Here is a 6,877-nt window from a genome sequence, read left to right on the forward strand (position 1 = left end):
GCAGCAGCAGCAGAAGCCAGGCAGCACTTGGTGTTCAACAGCATCTTCCTACGGACCTCCACCGCGCACTTCCTCACTTTTATTCTTCATACAGTTGAACTAAAACCGCGTTAGAACGGAACAAAACTTATAGGAGAAAACCTCGAATCTTCCCGGAGCGACTCATTTAAAAAGCGTTTGGTATATTTTTATTCTTTCTTTTCTTGGTTCGTCCTCGCAGGGGTTTCTGTGACCACTCCAGACATCAAACCACCGGACTTCCTTCTTTCACTTCGCTCACGAGGTAGGATGGATGTTTTATTGACAGAAAACTGCATTTTATTGTAATATTTTTCATACTGGCATGATGCAACCTGGTGCGTCATCCTTTTAATTTCCCGAGTGATTGATTGTGTTCATATTAGCGTTTTTCTTTTTTAATAACCACAGCTGCTGGATCCAATCCTTGTGGTATTTTTGTGCCTTTTACCTAAACATGACACACACACACACACACACACACACACACACACACACACACACACACACACACACACACACACACACACACACACACACACACACACACCAGGCATTTTGAGTCAGCATCTAAAGTGTAGAGGTGATAAGCACAGGTGCCAGCTGGTTTGTGCTTATGTCACTGTAGCTGCTTGCATTTTCTCGGTTATAATTGTCCCTTGCGTGGGGTGGGTGGCTTGGCGTGACAAGATGTGTGTTGCATCCTCCTCTTGCAGCTAGTTTAGAGTTGCAGTGTCTGTACGCGCGTGTGTGTGCGTGACAGAGAGGGAGAGAGAGGAGGTGGGGGTGTCTTCCTAACCCATCCTCAGGGGATGCTACTTTTTTCTAATCAGTGCAGACATGAGCACATCTCATCCACGATGCTTCTCCCCCACATAGGCACACACGCACGTGCGCGCTCTTGCACAGAATTCTAGTCAACAACAAGATGAGACAAAAACCTGTCAGATTAGCCAGAATTAAAAACTCATTCGCTTTTGTTAGCATTTGATATAGCCGTGCTTCACCAGACTCTGCCCTCCTCTCAAGGTCAGCCCCTGCTGATCATAGGGGTGGCTTTATGTAATAGCCCAGTGCCTGGCTCAGGGGCAGCTCTGGTGGCGTTGATGAAAATCAAAGTCCCAGTTATAACTATAAACCTTGGGGTCAGGCTGCACCTGTCACCTGATGTGTCAGATTCAAGCCCAATGACTCAGGTTTAGAGTAAGCATTACACTGCAAGATGACCCGGGGCGTCTTGTCCAGCACTTAGCCTCTGTCTTGCTAAAGTAAAACACAGACATTTGCTGATGATGCACCAGCTGCCTGTATTTTTCTGTCTTCCTCCCTTTCTCATATTAAATGTGAGTTAGTGGTGCAGAACATCACAGTGCATAGAAACATGCAGGCTGGGGTGTGTTCACTGTTACTCAACAAGAGCGTCATCATGCCTCTGGATTTGTCTCAGCTCACACTCGGATTACTTTTGCATCACTGTTTTTCCCCCCCATTGCGCTTTCTCCTGTTAAAAATGAGTACGTCAGAGAAAAGGTGGAGAATTGATCGCATTTGAAGGCTGAGCAGAGAGAACTCCATCATGTAACGCTGAAAAGGGGTTTGTTTCCAGTATCGGTTTGTTGCTTCACACACATGACAGTAACAAGACAGATGGGGGAGTGTCAGGGCTTGTAGGTAGCTCTGAAGTGTAGCAATCAGTGGAGGACTTAAGATAAATTCTAATATAAGAAACTAAACAAAAAGTCTTGGAAGATGATGATTTTACAAGGACACAAGTCCACCATGATTTATGTAGAGTAGGGCTGATATTGTATAGGAGCTTCCATAAGGTCTCTTAAGTATTTGATAGGGATATGTTTGACGCAGTTTCTTCCAGAAATCGTTGCAGAGCCATCACACAGCAATGCAATTCAACTTAATTTTGTTTCTGAGGCAGAAGTGTAAGTAATGTGAGAAGATTATTGGTGGTGGTGGGAGGGGGTTGCAACTTACAACCAACCTTTGATTAAATGAGGTAAAAACAAGACATAACTGAGATACTTACAGGCCTTTTCATTTAGTACTTACTAAGCATGGCTTTACTTGTCTAGGCAGGGTTCAATCAGTTTATTTTAGTTGCAGGTCTATTATTACCGCCCCATTTGTTTTGCCTTCTTCGATGTTGTTCCAAGGTAGAAAACACAATATCAATCACTGATTGGCTAGTTGGGGGTGGTCACTGGTTGCTCCAGGATTTTTCGCCTGCAGCCTTTTCTAGGTCTTTGCAGGATTTGACAAAAAGCCACCAACTCAGCAGAACAGAGCCGTGTCCAGGACTTTTAAAATGGGGTGGCCCATGTGGGGCACTTGTCTATTTATGGGTGGCACCAATGGATATGCTTATTTATTTATTTACACAAATTGTTTATTTATTTATTTGCTTTCTAGTGAATTTTTGAGTTTCACATTGCACAATCACCATATTTTTTTTCCTCTTCATCTTCTACTTTTGTGGTGGTTAGCAAGTCACTTCTTGTTGCATTACTGCCACCAACTGGAGTTGAGTGGGACTCTAAATACTCTGTATGTGAGTATGAAAAAATGTTAATATTAATACTAATACTACACACCTGGGCTAGAAAACAAGGTGAAAGGTGCATGCAACCACACACTATTTTGGAGTTTACAACTCAAGCCTTTTGTCGACAATGTAAAGTCAATTTAAACTGGAACTTAGTGGGGTGGCACCTGGGGTGGCCAATCAGATTCTAAGGGTGGCATGTGCTACCCCAGGCCACTCCCTGGACACGCCCCTGCAGCAGAATATTCAATCACACAACCATGTGGTTATGTTGAGTAGTGTTTTTGTGTCACATACAGATAACCTCACGATACTTTCATGTCATGTACTGATCACCTTGTGATTATGCTTTGCGTCAGGTTGCCACCCTGCTTTAGACCTACCCACTAGAAGCATTTCTCAGTTGTAATGGAACAACCACCCAAACCGTGTAGAGTTGAGCCTGGGGCTGAAACGATTCCTCGAGTACCTCGAATAATTCCAGTACAAAAAAGCCTCGAGTCAAATTATCTGCCTTGAGGCTTTGGTTAATTCGTGTTTAATTAATTCATGGCTTTGCAATCGCCTGGGGTCATGTTTCACCCGGTCCAAAATAAGTGACGTACATACACACTGCACTGAATGCACACGCAAGTAGCGACTGTAATGTGGACCCCGGTGGAGTGCGAAAAAGACAGAAAATGTCAAAAGTGTGGGACCATTTTTCACGTCGTAAGGCGGAAAACGTAGTCCAGTGTAAATACTGTAAAACGGATTTAGCCTACCACAACACCACATCCTCGATGCTGCAGCACCTGACCAGGAAACATCCACATGTAAAAGTTACTTCTGCAAGCGAACTCAGAGGTCCACTATATATTCTGCAGACACTGTGACTTTTTCATTTGTAGCACTCAGGTTCAGCTCACATTGTGCATCTGGTAGCAACACGTCGGATCTAAAAATGTTCTAAAAATAGCAGTTTTTACACAACACGTCAGACTTTTTATTGTGTTGTTATTGATGTCTGTTGTCCCTCGGGATTGCTGCAGGAGGACGCAGGTATTTATGAGTGGTGGAGGAAAACGAAAGAAAGTAAATAAATGTTTTGTGATCAGTATAATTTGACATAACCACGGCAAACATGATTTCTCGACAATCCTTGTTGTTGTGTGAGAAAAAAAGTGTAGAAATTAAAACGGACGTGTGTTAATAGGGAAATAGCTGGCAAGCCATGTTTGCGCATGCGCCGTGAGCGGTTCTGGTGCTGTTTGGGCCACAGCCGCTCACAGCGCTGCTTCACCAGTTTCACTCCTTGTTTTTGTCTGGCTTGCCAGGCTAGTAGATTCTCGCATGAGGGGGAAATTGGCTCAAGTTGTATACTTATTTTTTGCACAGGCATTTGTTTACTATGAAGTAAAGTTGAAGTGCTTAAGTTTTGAAAACTAATTTTGAATAAAACTGGAAGAATAATTGGCAATTACTTGCTCATTTTAAGAGGTATTTCGTATTTTATAACATACTATTTGATACAATGGTTTACAAACACAAAAGGATAATTTATTAGAGTACTCGATTATTCGATAAAAGATTCAATAGAGTACTCGATTACAAAAATATTCGATAGCTGCAGCCCTAGTTGAGCCACAGAGTGAGTTCACTGATTGTGAAAATGTCACATAAAATACAATTTTTTATTTTTACTTGAAAAAGGTAAGATGATGAATTAAAAAAAATCTGATTTTTGCATTTTACATTGGCCAATTACCTATTAAGTTAATAATTCTGAATATTGACCAATACTGTGTGATCTCCAGCCTGTTACTTCATACATCTATTTCTTGCAGAACTAAACAGAAATTTAACATAAGTTTTTGCAGTTTTAATGTCACAAATTTTTTGAACATGTTAAAAAATTTCGAAGACAGGACCTCCGCTTCTGGCCATTGGAGTGTCAGGGCAGCTCTGCTAAAAGTTCTGATTTAACACAAATTAAACCAGAGAGACAGTGATACCACATTCTCTCACTAAAAGTGCCTGAAAAACTCGGTTAGCTTCGGGTTAGCATGTAGCTAATGTCCCGCTGATCTCCGACCGTAGCATAGCAGAGTAAGCGTCCAGGGTGCCAGGATCCAATCGCAGCGGCCTGAGCCTGTGCTTGTACTTTAACTGTCAATGATTAGCTCCGTGTTAGCTCAGAGCTACATTGGTTATGTCACGTTGAGAGCAGGAGGTTTGGACCCAAGATGCAGAATCCCCAGAACGACTCGAGGCAGGAATGGTTAAAGAAAATAATTCCTTTTATTTTAAGAAGGATGCGCCAAAAGTCCAAAAGCACAAGAACCAGACTAAATCTCAAAAACACACTGAACGCTCAAAAACAAAACAGAAGCTCACTCATGAGCACGGACTAGGAGAAACTCGAGAGAGACAGAACAACGCTGACACATACAATGGACCAATAATCACTGAGGGACAAGACAGGGTTTTTAAAACACAGAGGGGAGCAATCGGGTGAACAGGTGATGGGTGTGAGGAGTGAGGTGTAGAGGGGAAACAGGTGCCATTAATAAACTACATAAATGGGAAAAGAACTTAAGCAGAGGGGAAGATAAACCATAACCCATAAAACACTAAGTAACTAAACCTAAAAACTAAGGGCAAAGATAAACAACTAATGACTAGAGGGGTGAGGAGGACTACTACAAACCAATATGAACTACACGGGAGTGACTAGGAGGAAACATGAGGGAAGCCTAGAGAGAGCTGGAGAACACAAGAAGACACATGAGGAGAACCTGGAGAGGGCTGAGGAGGCATAAGGACACACAGAGCACAAGGGGACACATGAGGGGAACGCAGAGGACGAACAGGAGGGGCCTGGGGACCAAGGGGACACAGAACATGACAGGTTCAGAGTTTATAGGTGTCAATCATTTGCTCCCACCTTCACTGCTCTACTCTCAGCTTCACCTCTTTTCCCATTTTTGGATTGTCTGGCTGTGGTGAGACGTGTGAGACACGGCCAAAATGGCAGTGATGGGAACCACCTTTTTGGCCTCCCAAGACAACCACAGACAGAAATGGGCATGCATCCAGTATTTATTTAGGTCTATGGTTAACCCTGACCAGTTGTCAACAGTTAAACCTTTGTTGTCTTCTCTGTGTTCTTCTGGAGTTCAAAACCTTTACAAAATGTTCCATCTTGTGGGAACTTCCACACAAGGAAGAAAAAAAAAACATTTTTAAGACAAATGTAGTTTGCTATTTGTCACCAGTCATGGCCGAGTGACATACCAGATTTAGTGCATTATACTCACTCTACACTTTAAGACAGTGAGAATTATGGCCCAAAAAGGAGCCTAAGTCATGCCCATATACGTCTGGACCATGGGTCCCCAACTGCCAAAAATAATGAATGAGAGTCTATGAAATGATAAATGTTAATTTCTGTTATTCTAACATTTAACGTCTGTTAACAAACAGAGCAATTCTGTAAAGTAGCTTGAACAATCAAGTAATAACATAAATTCTTCACTTTTGGACTTTATTGCAGCATCGAATACAATAAAGACTAATGTAAAAATTAATGGCACCTTAACTTAAAACTGCTAGCAGGGGTCTGCCATTGCCCTCAAAATGCTTTGAAACAAACCCTGTATCCAAGTACTGTTCAGGAGAGAACGTCAAATTCTGATCAAGTCTGAAACCATGTGATCGGATATTAGATTCTACCACCATAGCATTAATAAAATTGGAACGGTACACCATGGTCATTACTTTGACCAACCTCTTCACTTATGGTGCCACTGTCAACATGATACAAAAGTAACTTTTGCGACACTGAATGAAGTAATAACTAAGAACAACAATCTCCAGCTATAAAGATGCAAAAACACCACAAAATAGGACAAAATAACTAAAAACATGACTACCCACAATGCACCTTCCCACCAGTTCTTTATTGTTCCTGAAATCCACCAAAATTGCTTTTTCATTGCTGTTTTTTTCCCCATAGATCCACAAGTATTTTAACAAATATATGAGTCTGTTTATCAGACACACTTTAAGTTGACGTAAAGATAAATAGGATAATATAGGAACATAAAATAATAAGTTAGTAATTTTAGTTAGTATTACTCATTCAAGTTAAGTTGTATTGATCTAAGTTGTGCTCACTAAAAATAAATTGTTGATTAATTAAAAAGTTTGAGTTCTATGTGCTTAAAACAACGAAAAGCTTGAACTAACTCAACACATTTGAGTTCTAAAAACTTTTTTTCAAATTGTGAGCTTTACCTACTCAATATATTTGATCAACTT

General features: G+C 41.3%; 1 protein-coding gene across 1 annotated transcript in view; it reads left to right on the forward strand.

Annotated features, from left to right (window-relative positions):
- Window positions 1-22: 22 nt before the first annotated feature.
- LOC107378186 (visinin-like protein 1) overlaps window positions 23-6,877 on the forward strand; it is a 60,548-nt gene continuing 53,693 nt past the window's right edge. Inside the window, exon 1 of the mRNA XM_015948258.3 lies at window positions 23-283. The gene's annotated coding sequence lies outside the window, so the exon portion shown is untranslated. The remainder of the gene's footprint in view (window positions 284-6,877) is intronic.

This window comes from Nothobranchius furzeri, chromosome 2 (assembly GCF_043380555.1).
Source record: "Nothobranchius furzeri strain GRZ-AD chromosome 2, NfurGRZ-RIMD1, whole genome shotgun sequence".
NCBI lineage: Eukaryota > Metazoa > Chordata > Actinopteri > Cyprinodontiformes > Nothobranchiidae > Nothobranchius > Nothobranchius furzeri.